We start from the raw sequence: 19,189 nt of genomic DNA, 5'->3' as shown, positions 1-19,189 counted from the left end.
TCGAGGCGCTTCCTGTGTCAAGGCAGAGGTCAGCCGAACTTTTAAAGACAAGTATCACCATATTGTCCCCCAGCCAGCCGGCTACTTTTATTGTCATTTTACCTTGGCTAACTTTTTAACTTCTTTTCTTAAATTATTTCAGTACCTATTATTGATATATTTATTCTACTTATATGTATGGATATATATGTGTTTAGATTAGATGTGTGAATGTGTGCAGATATGTATATGTAGGTGTGTTGAGATGTGTATATATGTATGTGTATACATATGTGTGTGTGTGTGTGTGTGTGTGTGTGTGTGTGTGTATATATATGGGTGGGTGTATATGTATGTATATGTGGGTGGGTGTGCGTGTTCATTTACATAGGTACTCATTCTTAAGCATAGTTTTAATTTTCCTCTTTTATATATATATATATATATATATATATATATATATATATATATATATATATATATATATATATATATATATTATTCTTATTAGTTCTTATTAAAATTTACAAAAGGACCACTTCCTCACAAAGAGGCCTCTCGCCGCAGCCTGAGCCCTAATTAATCTCTGCTATTAATAAAATGTGTTTTACAAAACCTTGGGAAATTTGGTGTCATTATTATTGTTATCATTACAAACACCTTTTAGCGAAGAGCAAGCTTCCTTTAGAATTTGTTTTTTTTTTTCAAATGTAAGGTTTTAGACAAAGAACAATAGTATTATGCATGATTTTATTTTTAACCTTGTATATATATGTGTGTGTTTTTCTCTTATTTAACGGTTGTTTTTTAGCACTTGTATATATTTTGTGATTTTTAACAGCACTTCTTTGAACGTACTTATTTTATGTTTTTTTAGCACTTAAGTTTTATTAATCTCTCTTGTTTTATGTCTGACTCCTTGCATTTACATCTTAGCACTTATTATTTTTTATTCTTTTATTATATTGTACAAAGCTTGCTCTTTTTTAAGTAATGATAGCCTTGAATGTTACAGCAGGGACACTGGAAAGAGACGGGGGACTTTGATAAACATACAAGTTCCCGTGGCCGGCCTGCACCGTGGCCCAATCCACCAAGCACATTTTATTTAACATCACACTGGGCCAGTCTTTTAAGTATTCCCAAGGATCAAAGATCCTTTGAGCCCCCGAGAGCCCGTGCCCCTCGGAGTGCTCCCCCAAGAGCACTGCGTCCTTTTCTAAACCTAACCCCTCTTTCACCCCTCTAACCTCTCCAACCGCAACCCCCTGCCTAGTGCTTCCTCCCACCCCTTTGCTAACCCGGACACTGCTCCTCCTCCTTCAGACCTTCCTGACCCCCCCACTTCCCCTTCTACCCAAACCATAGAACAGGGGTGGGCAACCTGTTCCACAAAGGGCCGCTGTGGCTGCAGGTCTTCTTTCCAACCAAGCAAGAGCTCACAGTTTGACCAATCAGCTGTCTGAAGAGTGAGATCAGTTGATTGAATGAGTCAAGTCTGGTGTGCTGCTGCTTGGTTGGAATGAAGACCTGCAGCCACAGCGACCCTTTGTGGAACAGGTTGCCCACCCCTGCCATAGAACCTCCTCCTTCAGGCCTCTGTACGTTGGAGGGAGGGGAGGTTGCGGTGTCGGTGGGGGGCCCCGATGGAGTGATGCAGCCCCAGTTGCCCAGACGCAACCCCAGGCGACATGTAAAGGTGCAGCTCAACCCTATCCCCCAAGCTCTACTTGACCGCCTGGGTCCCTCCCCACTCCCTCCTCTTCTTGTCCCCCCCGCCGCCACCATCCCACTCCTCCACACACAACCAATAACCTCACAGAGTCTACACAGTCCTACAGTAATGTAGCTCTACCGTGCAGTAATACTATTTCTTCTTGTCCATCTCCAGAATCACCACACAAGCAGCGGAGGGGGTCAGAGCAGCTCGCCGGGGGGCCCTGCAGAGCTCCAAACAATACCGAGGTGGATAACAACTCCATGATGATGATGGGTAAAAAGTGAAAGCTAAGCTGAACACTACCCCATCATCTGAGACATCCAGCTCTCATCCAACCAGGGCCTCTGCGGCGACGTCTGACTCCGTCAACCCCCCAGAACCACACACACACCCACGAACTTTTTGAAAAATCCAGGATTGGTTACTGGAGGTGCGGAAGAAGGTACTTATCATAGGCAAACTTCTCCCACATAACTACATTTAGAGATCCACACATCCAGATTGACAGTTTCCCCGGAGCCACATTTCACCACATCACCGCCATTTTTAAGAAGCTGCCACCCCAACACACTGTCACCCAGGTCATACTCTGTGTAGGTCTCAATAACTGTCTTTCCGAACACGAACCATCCACATTTCTCAAGCAAGCACAGCAGATGTGGAGCACCAGCCAGACCACCTTTCCAAACGCCACCATCTACTTCCCAATCAGAAACTTTTCACAGAAATTGGACAACCGCAAGCAAACTTTACTCATCCATCTTAACAGCACCATAGCCTCTAAGTACAATTTTATTCCGGAAATTAACCCACTACTTTTCCAGACCACCGCCAACAATATTCACTGGACTGCCCAGGTGGCCGGAGTGATATTCAGGTACTGGAAAGAACACTTAAACTTTTAAAGGGAGATAACTATTCACAACCTTCTAACATAACCAACCTTTCTGCTGTTTTCTCCCCCACAGCTGCGCAGCTGGAGATTTTAGGACTCATCTTCTCTGGAACTCAGAAGGGACCTTCATGCCTTTCACAGGAGGCTCAAATTGATTGACCACTTCCAGGGGGCACAGGGGCCGGAGCCTGTACCTTTCACGGGACCGTCCACATGGCAACCACACCCAGACACCATTTCACCCGCCATAACACAACTTATTACCGAAAACAACCGGGCACTCACACGCTGGCACCCCCGTCCACATAGAGCACCCAACATTAGCCAGGAACATAAACGCACCCTCAGCACACTAGGTACATGCAAAGACATAGTTATCAACCCAGCTGACAAGGGGGGCCAAATTGTCATACAGGATAGGGATAATTACATATTAGAAGCACACAGACAGTTAAATAACAGCACATACTATAAACCACTACACACCCCATTACAACAGGAAACACAAACATTAGGTAGGAACATTACAGACACATTACACAGACACAAATACATCACAGTGAAACAAAAACAATACTTGGACGTCCCGATGAACCCAGGCCCCACCTCTTCTACCTCTTACCCAAGATCCCAAGGCCCCCTGGAATGTGGACGGTCCCTTCTGTTGTTCGGCCGCCCCATTGTCAGCGACTGCGGTTCAGAAACGTGTGCCATAACAGAGTACACAGATCATTTCATCAATCCCCTCGCCAAACTCCACCCCAGCTACATCAAAGACACATACCATTTTGTACAGACTATAAGAAACCAACAGGTACCCTGCCACACCATCCTTTTTACAATAGACACAGATTCCCTACACCAATATCGAGACCATCATCCAAAATGATTTTGAACAACCAGCACTATCTCCAGCTGTGCGGCTGTGCGATGGGCCGGAAGTATGCGCCGTCTTACGCGGACATATATCTGGCCCATTGGGAGGAAACAGCATTCACCAACATCCCCATCAAACCCAGACTGTATTTCCGGTACCTGGATGACATCTTCAGCCTCTGGGACAACACACCAGAACAGTTCATCACTTTCATCGACACACTTAACTCGCACCACCCCAAGACCAAAGTCAAACACAATTTACAACCCCTCACAATAGAATTTCTGGACACAAGTGTCGTCTTCCGTGACACCAGCAACCAAACCAAAACACTGGCCACCAAAGTCCACTTCAAAGATACGGACCGACATGCACACGTACAGAGGTCTGATAAAGTCCCAATTGATACCTTTCCACAGGATCTGCACCTTCCCGGAGCATGTGGAGGAAGCCGTAAGCACCCTCTTCAGTGCGCTGAGGCCTAGGGGTTACTCGAAGCACTTCTTCAGGAGTGTCAAGGCGGAGGTCAGCCGCACCTTTAAAGATAAGTACCACCACAACGTCCCCTGGCCAGCCGGCCCAACTCTCATCCCCCTGGTGGTCACCTACTCGGAGACCACCAGGACCCTCCTATCCACCATCAAGGGCAACTTTGAGGGGGCGAGGAGGAACTGCAACGCGCTGGGGGACTGCCGCCTGATCTCCGCCCACCGCAGGAACAAAACCTCAAAGACTTACTGGTGCACTCAGACCTCAACAAGCCAACCGGAACCGGGAAAGCACTTTGAGGCTTGGCTGTTGGTTTTATTTCTCTCCCCCACCTTTTTAACCCTCATGCCAGAATAGGCATCAACCCGTGGCAGGCCTTGAAGCCCACAACAAGTAACGCTATATATGCTATTAGGTGCAAGGCTTGCCACAAAATGTATGTGGGGCAGACCAAACACTCGATTGCAACCAGGATAAAACAGCATTTTTATATTATGAACAATGGGAGTGGCACCAGTGTCCTATATGCACATTTTACACTCCATGGCCAACACAATGTCCAGAGCATGGGCTTGGAGAGCAGAAGGGATTGGACCACGGGCCAGAGACAGGCAGAGGAGAGGAAATGGATTCATCTACTGAAGACCATAGATCCCACTGGGCTAAATGAAAAGTATGGTTGATGAGTCCATTTCCACTTGATAATAACAAACTTTTTTTTTTTTTTTTTACAGCATTTACTAGAAGTGCTCACCTCCACACTTTACAAGGCCTCTTCTCCCACGGGTTTCTGGCAGGGTTCCGGCTGCGGTGATCCAAGAAAGGAACATCTTCTTTTAGTGGTCCTCTTTTTTCCATAAAGATTCTTATTCTGATTTAACCTTTTGAACTTTTTAATTCTTTTTCTTCATTTATTTATCACTTATTATTGAAATATTTATTCTATTTATAGATATGTATGTGTATGTATGTATAGATGTGTATGTATGTGTGCATGTATGTATGTGTATATATACTGTTAGGCTGGCAAGCCACCAAATAACTGGACCCAGTAATGCAGACCCGGAGGCAAGACTTAAATGAATCAAACAATAATTTATTAACAAACGAGAAACAGAAAACACGCTCACCGAGCGGATACGAAACAAACAAAAAGCGCACTCAAAAGGAGTGGAGAATAACAAACAAAAGACGCACTCGAACCGAGTGGATGCAAACAAAAGGAGCTCCGACGAAGCGGGTATGAGGCACGCGTGGAAGCGGCAGGAGACACTGAAAAGAAAACACAGCACACGGTAAGTGGCTGGATCGTAGACAGAATAACAAAACAAACTTTCTCTGAGAAGAGATAGAACGAGAGACTTAGTACTTACAACCAGAAGACCGAACACACTCATGGGAGGACGAGAGAATAATCCGGCGACTGGGAGACGACTGCATGCTCTTTAAATACTACAAACCATGAGGAAATGTGCTCCAGGTGAGCACCTGGTGACAGACAGACACACACATAGGGAAAAGGGAGAGTAGACACAAAAGGAGAGACAGGAAGGTAGGATCCTAACATATACGTATATATATGTATGTGTGTATGGGTGCACGTGTATAGATACACATTTTTATGCATTTATTGTAGTTTTAATTTTCCTTTTTATTTTTATATATATTTTACTATTTCTTATTAGGATCATTTCCTCACAAGAGGCCTCTCACTGCAGAGAGGAGCTGTGGGAAGTTGGTGTCATCATTATTATTATTATTATTATTATTATTATTATTATTATTATTATTATTATTATTATTATTATGGGCTGCATGGTGGCGCAGCAGGTACTGTGCGTGCCTCACAGCAAGAAGGTCGCCGGTTCGATTCCCGGGTCAGGCCTTTCTGTGTGAAGTTTGCATGTTCTTCCTGTGCATGCGTGGGTTCTCTCCGGCACCAAAAACATGCTCATTAGGTTAATTGGTGACTGTAAATTGCCCCTAGGTGTGAGTGTGAGTGTGAATGGTTGTATGTCTGTATATGTTGCCCTGTGATCGACTGGCGACCGACCAGGGTGTACTCCGCCTCCTGCCCGTTGACAGCCGAGATAGGCTCCGGCCCCCCGCGACCCCGAAAGGGATAAGCGGCATAGAAAATGGATGGATATTATTATTATTGTTATTATAAATAACATTTTTTAGCAACAGCAAGCTTTTTTACTCTGAAATTGCACTTTGATAAATGTAAGGTTTTAGACAAACAACAACAGCACTATGCATGACCTGATCTTAACCCTGTGTGTTTTGCTTTTATTTAACTCTTATTCCTAGCACTTATTTTATATTTTATATGTTGTGGATTTTACCAGCACTTGTTTGAAGGCACTTTTTTTATTATATGTTTTAAGCACTTATGTTTTACTAATCCCTCTTGTTTTACATCTAACTTCGTACATTTACACCCCAGCACTTATTATTTATTCTTTTATTGTATAAAGCTCTTTTTTAAAGTAATGACAGCCCTAAAGGTTACAGCAGACAGCAGGGGACTTTGATAAAGATATAAGTTCCCACTGCCGGTGTGCACCGAGGCACAATCCACCATGCATTTTTGTAAACAAGACACTTGACAGTTTTTTAAGGATCGAAGATCTTTTGATCCAACAAATGATTAACGGTTCCAACATCCCTTGGTTTCCCACAGCCCCAGAGAGCCCGTGCCCCCTGCAGCGCCCCCCCAAGAGCACTGCCTTTTAACCCAAACCTAACAAGGGAAACTCCACAAAAGCATAGACTCACACCAGAAGACGCTACAATCACTGCTGACGGTTCACACCTGCCCACTCATGCCAACACACGAGGCTGCAGGCCAAAAAACTCCCCTAACTGAAACAGTCAAACCAAACCAAATAACAAAAACAATTATCTCAAAAATGCATCTCCCAAACACAAAAAGCAAACCCCAAACGAAACCCTACGTCAAAGGGCCACCGCAAAACGGCCTCAAAACAAACAAATTAAAACAGGACGAGCCCCCACTTGTCACGAACCAGGCCGCACAGCCATGACAAAAGAGGGAGATGCACACAAAAAGCCAATTAAACAAGGTATCTATTTAAAGAAAGATAACATAAAAAAGCAACCTAATCTAATCATGGTGTATGTGGTCTGTAAATTCAGTGGTGTAAGGGAGTGCATGCGTGTGGAAGTATTTGTGTGTGTTGCGAGGTGGAATAAAGAAACAAAAAGGTCAAACAAAAACCAGGAGCTGTTGCAGGCAGGGGAGAGAACCAACAACTGAGCTCCAGGAGAGTGTTGTAGTCAATCCATCAGTAGTTATGGTAAAACACACGATTATGAGTTAAAAAAAGAATACAATGTCAGACAGTAAGGGCACTGTGATTTTACTAGGGTAAAGTTCACAGCACAGAGAAGCAGCTGCCAAGACACCTGCACACGAATCATAGGAAAGTCCCAGGAAGCATGTACATGAGTACCATCATGCCTCTGCTCAATGCTCAGCACAATACCACTACACGATTGTTGCCACAGCCATTTCTCTGGTCTCTGCTTACATCACAACACGATAGCTGACACATCTGTTTCCCAAGTCATCACATGCTTGCGTAGGAAAAAATGTATACATCTGTTTCTCAAATCATCACATGTCTACGTAAAAAAAAACTATGCTACACAACCACATAGGGTGAAAATAGTCACTGCAAGTGCTGCAATAAGTGAGATAAATACAGAAGCAATTAGTGTCTTCCATTTGCCAAACATTCTATCAAACCAATTCGTTAGTAGGTTCTCAATCCCTGAATGTTCTGCTAGTTCTTCAGACAGTGTTTTAAGGCCAGAAAGAGCTTGAGTGACGGAGCCATCTGGAGCGGTATTGTTTGGGATGAAAACACACCTTTTTCAGCTAGAAGGAAATCGAGGGCCATTCTGTTTTGGTAAGTCATCAATGAAGTAGCAACCAATTGTTCATGTAGGCCCGCTATGGCATCTCTGGTCATGTTATTTAGTCTTTGGATATTAAAATGAACATAGTTAATTCTATCCACATTCTTATTTATGGTCACCCACCAAAATATGGATGATTCAAATCCTGCTGCAACTTGATTAACCAATTTATATTCATCAGGTACACCTCTGGGGACTCCAATAGCATCTATACAGGTCGGAGAGTTTTGGTAGGTGTGGCTTCTACCCACCTAGAGAATGGATCGACACAAACTAGAGGATATCTTTTACCTTCGGTTCTGTGGTCTGCTCCCATATCAAGTCAATTACTATTTATTTCCATGGGGCATCAGATGATGGGAAGCTACCCAGTCCAGCCTTGAGTGTGACCTTTGGATTAAATTGATTGCATGTCTCACATGACTGTACAAAATATTTCATGGTATCTTTGAGGTGGGAATGCCACCTATGTTGTGAAATTAGAGCTGTTACTTTTGAATTAGTACAGTGACCTCTACTGTGTGCTTCTTGGTATAGTAAGTTTAGTAGTCCAGCCAGAGCTACTATTTTGCCTTTATGATTCCTCCAGAGCCCTGTAGAATCTTTTCTAGCTCCTTTTTCTTCCCATGCCTGTTTTCAGAGGGAGCAGCTTCTTTGATGTTCTGTACACATAGATCTTTATGTGGTTTGTCATCAGGTGTCTTTTGAGACATTTGTTTATGTACATTGTACCCTGCTTTTGTTTTTGCTGCTGTATCTGCTGCATTATTGCTTCTCGCTACTCTGCCATCTCCTTTTGATGTCCTCTGCACTTGACTATAGCGACCTGATTTGGTTCAAGCGGGGTATAATAGAGATCAAGTAGCTGATTCAGATGTTTAACAGTGGTGCCAGATGAGGTCACAAAACCTTTCCTTCTCCATTGACATATGTCCACATGTACAGCTTGGACTGCATAAGCCGAATCAGTAAATTTACAGTATTTCCTTTTGCTAATTTGCATGCTTCTGTTATCGCAACTAATTTCACCATTTGAACTGATGCTGGTTGAGGGACTATCTGTACTAGTCTTGTCCCTAATCCAGCTGATGTTTCTTCTATAACAGCATATGATGTCACTAACATGCCAGTCGGTGTATGATGACTGTGTCCATCACAATATGATATCATTAGCATTTTTGATTGGTTCTTTGTGTAGAGTGGGTTGTAGTTGCATTTCCTTATCAGTTTCTGCTACACAGTCATGATCTTGTTTGGTATCCATCTGTAGGGCCATATTGGCTCCCACACTAGTGAAAGGAATGTGAGGTTTGTTAAGCAGGTGTTGTAGGCCTTAGATTCTATGTGCTGATAAAGTGAATGCATTGGAGCCAAATAATAGCCAAATAAACTGGTTAATACAGATTTAATGTGTGTTAACAGCAGGGGTGGGGCTTGTGGACAGGCATGCCAGGCAGTTGCTTGGAGCCCCCGGCTACTAGGGGGCCCGGGTCACTTATTCACAACAAGGATTATTGATAGGACGTGGCACCCTCATCTTCATCCTGTGGGCCCACCACCTGCAGAAGAAACCGCTGGGGTCGGGTGCGCTGCTATATGGGTGGCAGTGGAAGCCAGGGATCTCAATAGACCAGACCTGGGCGGCAGAAGCTGGCTCTGGGAACGTGGAACGTCACCTCTCTGTGGGGGAAGGAGCCGGAGCTTGTGCGTGAGATGGAGCACTACCAGTTGGATCTGGTGGGGCTCACCTCTACACACAGCATTGGCTCTGGAACCATTCTTCTGGATAGGGGTTGGACTCTTTTCTCTGACTGTTATTTGTGCATGTGCACCGAACAGCAGTTCGGAGTATTCAGCCTTCTTGGAGACTCTGAGTGCAGTCCTGCATGGGGCTCCGGTAGGGGACTCCATAGTCGTTCTGGGGGACTTCAGCGCACACGTGGGCAATGATGCAGACACCTGGAGAGGCGTGATTGGGAGGAATGGCCCCCCTGATCTGAACCCGGGCGGTTGTTTTTTACTGGACTTCTGTGCTTGTCGTGGAATGTCCAAAATGAACACCATGTTCGAACATAAGGACATTCATATGTGTACATGGTACCAGAGCGCCTTAGGTCGAAGGTCAATGATCGATTTCATTATCGTATCATCTGACCTGAGGCCGCATGTTTTGGACACTTGGGTGAACATAGGGGCAGAGTTGTCAGCTGATCACCATCTGGTGGTGAGTTGGGTCCAAGGGTGGGGGAAGACTTTTGACAGACCTGGTAAACCCAAGCGTGTGGTGCGGGTGAACTGGGAACGTCTGGAGGAGGCCCCTGTCCGAGAGATCTTCAACTCATACCTCCGGCGGTGCTTTTCTGGCATCCCTGTGGAGGTTGGGGGCATTGAACCTGAGTGGGCGATGTTCAAAGCTTCCATTGCTGAAGCTGTTGTTGACACTGGCCTGGGAACGCCTCAGGATCCCCCAGACAGAGCTGGTTAATGTGGCCCGGGAAAGGGAAGTTTGGGGTCCCCTGCTGAAGCTGTTGCCCCTGCGACCCAACCCCGGATAAGTGGTTGAAGATGAGATGAGATTATTGATAGGCCTGGACTTTCAGGGACCTCTGTTGGTCTTTGAGAACCACTTATCTATTTTTTCAGCATTCATCTCAAATGTCCCAGAAATTGTGCATTGCATCTATGAGTGCAAAAACCAAATTTTTGCGGCATGCACGGGTGGGGTGGGGGCCCCAGGGATTTCTTGCTTGGAGTCCCAAGAGACCCTAGCAATGCCACTGGTTAACACTGAATGTTTTGAAACACTTTTGTGGGGGCAATAAAAACAAATAAATGGTAACATCTGAAGGGATGCAAATAGGTGCAGATTTGCTCTAAATGTCTAACACGTCTTGAACTTTGAACATACAGTGTTGGTCTTTCACATTCCAGTTTCCTCTTTCTACCTGCTGAATGCTGTCATTGTAACAGCCTAACCTACCATCATGAAGACAAAGACTTCAGTGAGATAAGGGAAGATCCACATCAAATGGAAACAGAGAAACCAGCTTGTGAGCACATGAAGACAAAATATACATTGAAATTTAGCTTTACATTTCCAAATGTACCAATGCTGTCACTAAATGAAACAAGAATTACCTGATAATCGATGTCTGAGTCAAGATTTGTGTTTCTGAAGGTTGGCAGGATCCTACAGATGTACTGGTTCATGCCAGTCCCTGAGGAGCTCAAGTCAAATTGTCAGAATACATATGTTGCAGCTGGTGTTGAGACTGAAACTAGGACTATGTTAATTTGTGTTAGTGTGTCGCTTTATGTACCAGCAATTCAGTAAATATACTCAAAATTTAAAAAATTTAAAATAAAACCATACGTTTGAAGGTTTATCAGACACATTCAGGATTCTGCTGAAGATGAAGCACAATATGGACTGAATCAATTTCTGTTTAGTTTTGTCTTTTTGCGTGAGTTTTGTTGGGGGGGTACACACTGTACATGAAACACCATGGATTGTTCTTGAAGTGAAACATGCATGATCACTGAATAGGCATGTAAACCTGCAGACTACCTTTTGTCATCTACTGTCCTTTCAGCAGTGAGGAACTGGGTGTTCAATCTAACAGAACAGAGTGACAGAACTGAACATTTAGTAATTTTTGGAATAGTCAATTTTGCTACAACCACACTTAGATAATAGCCATGCTTTGACAAAAGAAGCAAACAGGCAATGAGCAAAAACTACAAGCTTTTCCATCCACAGACAAACTGACTCACATAGACAACTCTGTCATGGTCATTTGGTGAGACCAAACAATGCTTTAGTTGTTTCCACATCTCAGCAGCAAACCAGTGAGTCTCTAAATGATATCAACATGTAGGACTTTTAAAAGCCAATCCTCTGCTTGTGACTTGTCCAGTCGCATGCTAACGCTGACATGCTGTTGAGCAATGAAGGGAAAAGACATAAAGGCTGCAGATAAAGCATTGAAAGCATTGATATACGCCAGCATTGGGGTTAGAAAGGTCAAAGGGTCAGATTGTCTAGCCTGGAGTCTAGATTGGTTATATTTTGGGTCAGGGGTTTTGTTTGTTTTTTTTTTGTTATATAACCAAAAGAAAATTAGACAGTTGAAAGATAAGTCCAATGTTATTTTATATTCTTTTACTAAACAAATGCAATGAAAAGACCAAGGTCAACTAGGTGTTCTGACATCCCTATCTTGTCTGTGGCATTTAGCCCCAAGCCCACTGATGTTTACTGTAGACAAATCTTCACAAAACACCCCACAAATGATTTATTTGTGAATACCTTAGATTTTTACTTTTGAAAAAAGGCTTCTGTTATTTTTTTTTTATTTTTTTTTTTTAAGTAACTTCACACTAACAAACAAAACCCACAAAGCAAGGTATGTTGTTTTTTAGCTAAATTATTAGTGGGTCAAATGTTTAGTTATTTTTAGTCTTGGCTTCCAATCAATTATGCAATTTATTGGTAAGATATTTCATTGTAAAAAAAAAAAAAAAGTAAAAGACATTCAGGGGACTGCTTTGGGGCCATATAACCAAGTTAAACTATGCAGGCATATTAGCTAACACAGCTGTATGCTCATGAGTAAATGGTGTAATGGTATACGACATGCCCTCTGCTGTTTAAGCACCTCTTTAATACATAATTCAATTGAATTGTGTGCCCGCTCACTTTGCATGCCAGTGTTGTTACAGCTATGCAAAACAAAACAAAAAAAAACTCTATCCACTTGAGACCTAATGTTAGTAAAAAAATAATTTATTTGGCTTAAAAAGTAGGAGAATTTTCTCAACCAATAAAGGAACACTTAATCCTTCAGTTTATCAGAAAAAATTAAAACCACCAAATTTGGAGATACATGGCTGTCACAGACAGGAAGGATGAAAAAGAATGTAATCCGAAAACTAACTCACTCACAAATAAAGTCAAGTAAATTTGCTTGTTTGTTATGGAGTAGAAGTATAAAGTTACCCAAAATGGGAAGTACTTTGAATTTCTACTTGAGTACAGTACTTGAGTAAATGTACTTAGTTACATTACTTACAACAAACTGGCAAAAGATTGCTTTTTTTTTTACTCATAGGTAAACAAAGTAGCTAGCTATACTTAGTTGCTGTGATGAATCTTTTTCCTGGATTCACCTCTTTGCTCTCCGATGTTCATTTAGGGCTGCACGGTGGCGCAGCAGGTAGTGCGCGTGCCTCACAGCACGACGGTTGCCGGTTCGATCCCCGGGTCAGGCGGGGCCTTTCTGTGTGAAGTTTGCATGTTCTTCCCGTGCATGCGTGGGTTCTCTCCGGGTACTCCGGCTTCCTCCCACAGACCAAAAACATGCTCATTAGGTTAATTGATGACTCTAAATTGTCCGTAGGTGTGAGTGTGAGTGTGAATGGTTGTTTGTCCTTGCATGTGGCCCTGCAATCGGCTGGCGACCGGTTCAGGGTGTACCCCGCCTCTCGCCCATTGTAGCTGGGACAGGCTCCAGCCCCCCGCAACCCCGAAAGGGATAGGCGGTATAGATAATGGATGGATGGATGGATGTTCATTTAGGAGCTTGTTATTGATTGCCATAAAATGTCACATATCAGTAAGATTTATAAGGTGTAAGCTGGCTGCAAGAGTTTTCATTAACATTGAAAGAAAGATCATCCAGCCTCTGCTCCTCAGAGATAAACTGACAGAGATGGGAGTATGCTTACACCTGGTAATCTGGATTACAGACTATCTGACAGGCAGACCTCAGTATGTGAGACTGAGGGACTGCAGGTCTGACACCGTGGTTTGTAGCACAGGAGCACCACAGGGGACCATGCTCTCTCCAGTCCTGTTCACCCTGTACACATCGGACTTCCAATACAACTCAGAGTCCTACCATGTGCAAAAGTTCGCACACGACACTGCTATTGTGGGCTGTACCAGGAACAGACAGGAGGAGGAGAACAGAACACTGATCCAGGACCTTGTCACATGGTGCGACTCCAACCACCAGCACCTCAACACCACCAAGACCAAGGAGATGGTGGTGGACGTCAGGAGGCCCAGGCCTCATCCGGAGCCTGTGACCATCAAGGGGGACTGTGTGGAGTTTGTACAGACCTACAAATACCTGGAAGTGCAGCTGGATGATAAAATGGACTGGATAGCCAACACAGATGCTCTGTGCAGGAGAGGACAGAGCCGACTAGACTTCCTCACAAGGCTGGCATCCTTCAACATCTGCAAAAAATCTATCTATCTATCTATCTATCTATCTATCTATCTATCTATCTATCTATCTATCTATCTATCTATCTATCTATCTATCTATCTATCTATCTATCTATCATTTTAGAGTGGCCTTTTACTGTGGCCACAGTAAAAGGCCACCCTAAGGCACATCTGTGCAACGTTCATGCTGTCTAATCAGCATCTTAATATGCCACACCTGTGAGGTGAAGAACTGACCTGTAATTGACCCTCTTTCCCCCTCTTTGACATTCCTTCAGGAGAAATGCAGTTGTAAAACTTTTCAACTTTCCCAACTTTCAAGAGCCATTGACCATTTGAACTGTTTAAAGGGAAGTGTTAATTTGGAGAGAGACAAGATGTTTGGCTGTAGAACATTTTCTCACATTCTTTCGGGGGAGCAAGAGACACAGACACCTCAACATCAAAGGCCTTTTTGCTCATGATGTTTCTCATGGAGGTGCTAATTCTAGCCCATAATCAAGTCCATAATCTGTATAATATCAATGCTTTTCCAGTGTTTTTAGCTTGTAAAATGACAAAGCTGTGATTTTAACTCTCCTACAAAGTTTGTCTGAGATTCTACCATGGAACCATACTGCCATCTAGAGGTTCGTAGCAGTTAGGTTGAATACGCTTGACGTGAGACAGTTATTAATAGTAACCGTAATACTTGGGCAAATACAGTCTGCCTTTCTTTATTTCTTTGTTATGTTGTGTTAGTTATACCCTGAGTCATCATATATATTAGGATGAGTATTAGAAATTGTTATCATGATTATTGTTGAATGTTGTCATTATTCATCCAAGATGTCTGACAAATGTTGTGAACGATATTGAAATGTCCTTGAAAATTGATCATTTAGAATATATGTGATTGACCACAGTGAGAAGCAGATGAGTCCCTCGTAAGAATCATTAATTAATCCTCCCCTAAGGTGAAATCACATCGCTCCCCTAAAAGCAATCCCACATGTGCGACAGCCTATTGGTGATTAGACACGCCCTGGAGCTATATGCTGTCTGCAGCATGCAGCGGACAGTCAGTTTAAGTTTAGTTTTCCGTTTGTCCTCTTCTAGTCTAATTTTCGTCTCTTCTTCATCATCAGTCTTAATTTTTCCTTTGCCTTTTACAGTTGTCTTCCTCTGAGTTTCATCCAGCCTTCTTTTGTCCTTAGTCTTGTCCAGTCATTTTTCTCATTCTTTTGTGCTGCTTATAGCCACGCCGAGTAGCTTGAGTTAGTTCTTCAGAAGACGTATTTTCTTTTGTAAAATTCCATTTTTACTTGCCATGTTAAGCCGCATGATTTCTTTTTTTTTTTTTTGTAAAGTTCTAGTCAAGTAATAATTTTGGAGACACATTTCAACCGGCCATCGGAGAGGCTATCAATCTCACCATAGAGCTCCAGCTCCAGAATGTTCTTGTCCAACATCGGCTCTCAACCTTGGTGTGCGTGTTTCTTCCACTGGACCTCCGTGCAGATCGAGCCATGGATGACCACTGGAAGCCTCTTTGTGTCAGCTTGGAGCAGGCCTCGACAGAAATGTCGCTGACATAGTAGGCATACATTAAGCAGGTTTGAATAAGAGTTGGTCCGTGAGGTTAAGATTGTGTTAATTTACCTAAATTCTTTCAACCACTTATTCAAGAAATTAACTCTCCATTTGCATCCCCATTTTTCCCTTAAAACTACTTCTCACTATTGCCAAACTCATTCTGCCATTGTTTTGCCATAAGTTTCTCTCTGCAATTGTTATTTCATATCACCTATATCCTCTGTCGTACTATTCATGACACATTATTCATTACCCATAATTTTGTTTAATAAATAAGACTTTTTATTCAAGTCGTGGTCAGACGGTGTCCTTTTGAGCTGGATATAAACAATCCCTGTATCTAGAGTTTACGCTTCAGATTATCAGACTGGTCTACTGTTGGTTCATTCGTTACCATTACATCAGCATTAGAAGAAGAAAAAGAAGAAGAAGAGTACTTTTTATTATCACATCACATGTGTTCTCATGTTGCACACTACGTGCTTCACCCCATGCTTGCCATGAAATTAATTCCTCCGCATTTGACCCATCCTGGTCGTCCTTCCTCCGCAGCAGACCAGGAGCAGTGGGCTGCCAGCTGACATCCAACAGCGCGCCCGGGGACCCAACTCTCTTTGTCACCATTGGTCAGGTGGTGATCTTCTTGCATGTTTTTAGTGGGGGTATTTTATGGAGGATACCCCAGGTGAGCACAGGGAGAACATGCAAACTCCGAACAGAAAGGCCCTTTTTTCCTCGAGCAGCAGGCACTGAAGGCATGGCACCAACGCCCACAGCGGGTTTCGAACCGGGCCTCACCTTCTAGCTGTGAGGCAACAGTGTTACCACCAAGCCACCGTGGCCTGGTATTTTATTAAGGAATGCAACATCAAATTAAGTTAATTCCCCTACAATAGAAAATGTTTTAGATCTTTGAGTTCAGCTCATGAAAAATGGGAGCAAAAACAAAAGTGTTGCATTTATATTTTTGTTCAGTGTATGTGTTGAGTTGTAAGTGTTTCGACGTTCCTCATCACTTTTTTTACTGCTCAATAGGAGTAGTTTTACCTGTGCCTCCAATCCTGTCTCCTGGAATTTATGTCCACATAATACTTGGGATTGCGGTTTTTGTCAACATAATGAGAAAGTTTTAATAATGTTTATGTTAATTGATATATCTGCCAATCCACAAAATCTTTAAACAACATATTAGCAAAATGTATTTCTTCATTGTGGTCAATCAACATGCCTTATGATCATCAGTTCCAACTCACTTCTTAGCAAACTTACTCCAGCTCTAGTAAACTCATCAGCATGGTGTTTGAATGTAGCTTGCAACTCAACAGCTCCACACATTACCCAAGTGATGCATTTAGTAATGTTAGTCATTATTTTTTCTGCGATAATATGAATTATGAATTTCAGTGTGTTTGATCTTAAGATAAGATGGAATGAGGATTTGTGCTACTCTAAGTGGCTAAGTCAACTAGTCTGCGCTGGAGTAGAGAACCAGCCAATCACAGATATGGCTCTCTTTCTTTAATGCCAAGCACCTATAATATTACTTTCTGGGCAGGAAAGTGACAATATGTCATAGACAATGTTACAGTTTGTGTGAAGTTAATATACAATGAACATAATGAGGTAACATTGTTTTAATGAAGGGGCATAACACCAGTTTTACACAGGAAGTTCAGATTATTGATGATAGCCTGTGAAAACATTGGTATAATATATTTGTTAAGATCAGAAAAAATTGTAAAAAAAAAAAAAAAAAACATGTAAAGGTGACATGTAATAAAAGATGTAGGATCCTCTGCTTTGATTTGTTGTTGTTGTAGAGATGTCTAGTTCTGGACTCATATTTTGCAATGACTCAGCATCAAAAACTAATTTCTCCTTCTGAGGCATTTCCCCAAGTGAGGCTGAAAGATTTACACTGGTATTAACTGAAAACCACAAATAGTATGAGGAGAAACATTTCATATATGTTCTGTATCTACTATACACCAGAATATACTGATTATGAGAGTGTGGAGTGATGTATATATTCTCATCAGTCACTTTACCCCCTCAGTCAAGGGTCAAGTGTTTCATACAGTCACCTGTGTTTTCATATCTAATATAAGAGTATGGTGGCCAACAAGGGCAAACGCACTGCAAATGGCAAAACGCTGCAAACACAGGAATGATACAAAGCCAAAAACATACAAACACATAAAACAAATGCAACAGAAAAACACTGCAAGAGAAAAATGCTGCAATCACAGAAACGAAGTACCAGCAAAAACTGCAAATATCAAAACACACACAACCCCAAACAACTGCAAGAGAGAAATGCTGCAAATTCATTCCACAAAACGGGAGTGCACCAGACCACTAGGGGGACTCGACCTGAGGGATGGACCAGTCCTGCCGGACCAGACCATAGACATATAAAGAGTAGATGGCGCATAGACCGCTACTGCCTATTGGCGCTGACGAGCCGCTATGATACACAGGACAAATGGTTTGGTATATTTAATATTCATTTGGGATTAACAGTAATAGAATATTCTGATGTAGCCTAGACTGTAGACAGGTATTTTGCAAACAGTGTAAAGACACACATTATACACACACACACACACACACACACACACACACACACACACACACACACACACACACACACACAATATATGATAGAGAAGCAGATAGTGGCAGGAAAGTCAACTATTTCAATAATTTGAAGAGACAATATATGATTAGGCTTTATATAAATATTTACATACATAAACAAAATACTGACTAATGAACACATTATATTTCTATATAAAACATAACAAATGAATATATCAATCATATATATCATATATATTCGCTTCTCTGCCTTTTGGCTAAGATCAAGTGTAGTATCTGTTCTTATCTGTTCTGGTGGCACGGTGGCTTGGTGGTAACACTGTCGCCTCACAGCTGAATCCCGCTGTGGGCGCAGGGGGCATGTCCTCCACCATGCCTGCTGCTGGTGCCTGCTGCTTGAGGAAAAATAAGGGATACGAATGATATTAATACTCTATATAATATATATAATATTATATGTTCATTAGTCAGTGTTTTGTTCATATATGTAAATATTTATTTATAGCCTAATCATATATTGTCTCTTCAAATTATTAAAATAGTTGACTTTACTGCCACTATCTGCTTCTCTATCATATATTAGTGTGTGTGTGTGTGTGTGTGTGTGTGTGTGTGTGTGTGTGTGTGTGTGTGTGTGTAATGTGTGTCTTTACGGTGTTTGCAAACTACCTGTCTACAGTCTAGACTACATCAGAATATTCTATTACTGTTATAATGTGTGTCTTTACGGTGTTTGCAAAATACCTGTCTAGAGTCTAGGCTACATCAGAATGTTGTATTACTGTTAATCCCATATGAAGATTAAAATACGCCGAACCATTTGTCCTGTGTATCATAGCGGCTCATCAGCGCCAATAGGCAGTAGCGCTC

At 42.4% G+C, this 19,189-nt stretch overlaps 1 pseudogene; it reads left to right on the top strand.

Moving 5' to 3' along the window:
- Window positions 1-18,556: 18,556 nt before the first annotated feature.
- On the top strand, window positions 18,557-18,772 carry LOC139340803 (U2 spliceosomal RNA; annotated as a pseudogene).
- The last annotated feature ends 417 nt before the right edge of the window (window positions 18,773-19,189 follow it).

Source organism: Chaetodon trifascialis, chromosome 12, assembly GCF_039877785.1.
Source record: "Chaetodon trifascialis isolate fChaTrf1 chromosome 12, fChaTrf1.hap1, whole genome shotgun sequence".
Lineage (NCBI taxonomy): Eukaryota > Metazoa > Chordata > Actinopteri > Chaetodontiformes > Chaetodontidae > Chaetodon > Chaetodon trifascialis.
This window is presented reverse-complemented; position numbering and strand designations above follow the sequence as displayed.